This window comes from Austrofundulus limnaeus, unplaced genomic scaffold (genome assembly GCF_001266775.1).
Source record: "Austrofundulus limnaeus strain Quisiro unplaced genomic scaffold, Austrofundulus_limnaeus-1.0 Scaffold1747, whole genome shotgun sequence".
Lineage (NCBI taxonomy): Eukaryota > Metazoa > Chordata > Actinopteri > Cyprinodontiformes > Rivulidae > Austrofundulus > Austrofundulus limnaeus.
In genome coordinates, this window is record NW_013954149.1 from 16,387 (window position 1) to 20,230 (window position 3,844).

Here is a 3,844-nt window from a genome sequence, read left to right on the forward strand (position 1 = left end):
TTGCAGCCCTAAATTTTATTTTTACAGTTTTTTTATTTGGAACATTTAAGTTAAATATTTCACAATTTTATTTATTGAATTATCTATCTTTGTTGTTGTTGTTTATGTTTAAAAAGTTATTTTTGTGCTGATAAGCCTGAGTGGTCTGTTGACTGACCTTTGTATTTGTTCAAATAATTGTTATGGGCAGGTTACAATATAAAAGTGTTTGTTAAAATCATGTCTTGTGATTATTTGACAGGAGTTTTACTCTTTAACTGTAAGTTTTTTTAATTTAGTTATGTTAGTTATGATAGTTTAGTTATGATGTAAATACAATAAAAATTAAACCCAGATTTAGAATAATTATTATTTTGATCCGTACATTGTTAATGTCTGACTGGGCCTCGTGCCTCTTTATGTTCAACAAATTGATGGTAAATGCAGTTCCATGTTCAAACACTAGAGGCATTAATGAGTCAAAGTCCAGAATGAATCAAACTTCTTCTCTTCTTCCTGCAGAAAAACTCAACTGATAAATAAGAGCTGAATTTTTTCACATGCTGTGTGCTTGAGAATATTTTATCTATATACAGTAAAATTGCATGAAAAATTGGTAAGAAGAATTTACTGTGCAAACTTTTTTTAATTGCAAGTGTTGTGTTTGAACATGTGTGACTGGTTAAATGTATACATCTGACCCAAACTGGAGATTTGTGTGCAACGATTTTGAACAAATTACTTGCCCCTTCATAAATATTGTGGCCCCTCGATGGCCTCTTTTTCAGAAAAGTCCTAGATCTGCCACTGTGCCAGTTATAAGAGTTATTACCCAGGTTTTGTTACAACAAATACATCTACATCTACATCTACTAAACACAAACTTCTCATTTTGTGCTAAGTTTAGTTACTAACAGCCCACAGACTCAAACAACTGCACAGGTTCTGCTCACTTCATTTATAACGTGGCAATTCACAACAAAAGTCAGTCCCAATGAACGAACAACAAAAATAACTAGACATGGGTTTTTACGATGTAAAAACAAGTGTGCATTGCCATGTAGCATGTCATTGTAGCATGGCTTTGCCTGCAGCATTGGACTTGCAGAAGTAACTTTGACCAAGTTCAAATGTGTTTTCTATACCAGCTTGTGCCTGTCACGTCAGCAGGTGTTTGTAATTAAGGTAATTGTGTGACAATATGAATTTGGAGGAGATTTTTTTGTTAAAGTTGCGTTAGCTGGGTTTTGAACCCTGATCTCCCACATGAAAGTCCATGACATAGACAATTAGACCAATGGAGTTGTGGAAGAAGGTGGTGCCAGGGGTTGGTTTGTATGTGTGCAGAAGGAGGCCACATTGCCAATGCAATTATTGACACAAAACTGCCTAATATTACAACAATAGAGCAATATTAAGATAATGATATAGTAAAACATCAAAAATATAATCTTATTAGTATTGTAAACACTGAACTATTGAGATTAAATATAAAAAACTATGGTGCAGTACCAAGTTGAGTACAGCTGGGGGCAGTATTGGACCATTACAAGGCCCCATTGACTCCMATTTTATGAATTTGGAATAAAGTTTCAACATTAATATTTCAAAAACTATAAGTTTTACAGGCACCAAAAGGCATAGCCATCGTTTGGCACAGGAGCTTTACAGATATAAATTACAATGGCAGCTCTAGGACAAAGTATGCAGGAGGCGAAGCATGGCAAAGTTGAGATGACTTGGATGGGAAATGAGTCACAATAGTGTGCATTGCATTGGCAATGCACACTGACAAGTTTGAAATCAATTCAAAACAAATTCAAGTTCAGGTCCAATTACAGCCAATAAAATCAAATTTTGATACAATAAAATCCCCAAACAGTACATGAAATGCCAATTAGTAAAAAAAAAAGTTGTTTGAAGAAGCCAGCAGATTGTCTCGATCTTCACTTCATGACTCATGAAGGCCACAGCAGAAAGGAACGACTGAAACCTGCAGCTCCAGGCTCAGGATGGGCGGCTAGAGGTGGAGAGGACAGGAAAGAGACACAGAAGGGTGGGTGCAGGTGTAGTTTGTATGAGAAACAGAAAAACACAGGTTAATGACAGCAGCAGGAGCATTTTATACAGCAGAGAGTTAAAATGTTGTCAGTTTGTTAACCAGCAGTCTAATCCCACAGCAGCATAACTGAGGTTAGAAACATTTACAATAATCCAGCCTAGAACCAGACAGTCCAGGAAACATGTTGGAGTTAAACAGCAATTCTGGGGTTCCTTCTTATGTTCATGGTTTTTTGGGCTTCAGGTTACCTAAAATAGCAGCACTAAAAAAACACAGTACATAATCTAAAACTTCTGTTGTCTGAATTTCATTCAACTTTAAAGTCTTGCAGCTTTTTCCATTAGTAATTTAAAAGCAAACTTGTAAAATTTACCATCTTGACTTTAAAAATAATTAAGTTAAGATAAAAAAAGGCTTGAAACTGGTGATTTGTTAACTTAGCAAAGAAAATATGTTTTTTTTTCGTGGTGCCTGCAGATTAACAAAAAGCCACATAATGTACAAATATGTAGCATAAATTGAAAGGAATTCTGAAATGGTAATTGAAACCATGAGTTGACCTTTTTTGCACCCAGTATATTAGTTGTAGAAAACAATATGTAACATTTTTAATTCTTAGTTTCACAGACAACAGATGTGTTGAAGTTGGTTTAGTTTGAGTCTTTGTTACTTTGCTTTTTATTGAATGCTGCAGCAGGCAACAGGGTGATAATGTTTTGGCTAGTGTTTCTGTGAGTGTTTTTTTTTTTTTTTTTTTTTTGTGTCCGTACCCTGCACTGATTTTAATGAAACTCTCAGAAAGTAATCATTGGACAAGCATCCACTGCTGATTTCTTTAGGTTTCAGTTTGATTTAATATGACCACCAGTTTAGCAACTTTATCACACCAAAATGACTATACCTACTCATTTTACTGACGTGATTATATATATATATATATATATATATATATATGATTATCAAATTTGGTGTTAGTGTCTGAGTTATTCACAACACATTGACTAGCAGATGGCGCAAAATCTCATAATATCACATGGGATAGTGTATAACACTATTTACAAGGTTTGACTGAAATGTCAATAACTTCAACATTTCTTATCATAAAATAATCTTTGTACAAATCTCCAGCATTATATCACAAAATTCTGAGCCTTCAGGTATGCTACTGTGGAAAAGTTTTTAAAACAACTTTCTTTTTTTGTTCTTTTTTGCTTTCAAAATCAGGCTATTTAAAGGGAACATACAAATAATTAAAGTACCTTTGACATTATCCTTTAAATACAGAAAGTTAAAGAAAACATCTAAAACTTGGCATAATACACACAATTTTATACATTTTGTCTCATAACTGGCATATCTTCTTTTGAACTTGGCTCAGCCAAAGTGAAACAGGAAGTGACATCAAAGGGGAACTCTTTAAGAAAGAAAACTCTCTGGTCTTTGATCATTGAAACGTTAAAACTCTGACTTTTCTTTATCTCCATCTGACTCAAAATAATGAAACACAAACATCAGATTCTTCTCTACAGTCTGCACTGTTAGCATTGTAGCAACACTTTGTTCACATTCAAACATTCCCCTTTGACATCACTTCCTGTTACTTCACATCTCAAATATCTCAACAACTGTAAATATCAGCAGTGTGAATTATTTATGCGGTATTTTATCTGTGTTAGCTTCAAAAAATTCATTCATACTTATAGCGGGTAAAATAAGTATTGAACACGTCACCATTTTTCTCAGTAAATATATTACTAGAGGTGCTAATGACGTGAAATTTTCACCAGATGTTGGTAACAACCC

At 34.0% G+C, this 3,844-nt stretch overlaps 1 protein-coding gene across 2 annotated transcripts in view; it reads left to right on the plus strand.

Annotated features, from left to right (window-relative positions):
- The window catches only part of tmem200b (transmembrane protein 200B), a 22,777-nt gene that overhangs the window by 14,576 nt on the left and 4,357 nt on the right, over positions 1-3,844 (plus strand). The gene's annotated exons all lie outside the window — the stretch shown is intronic.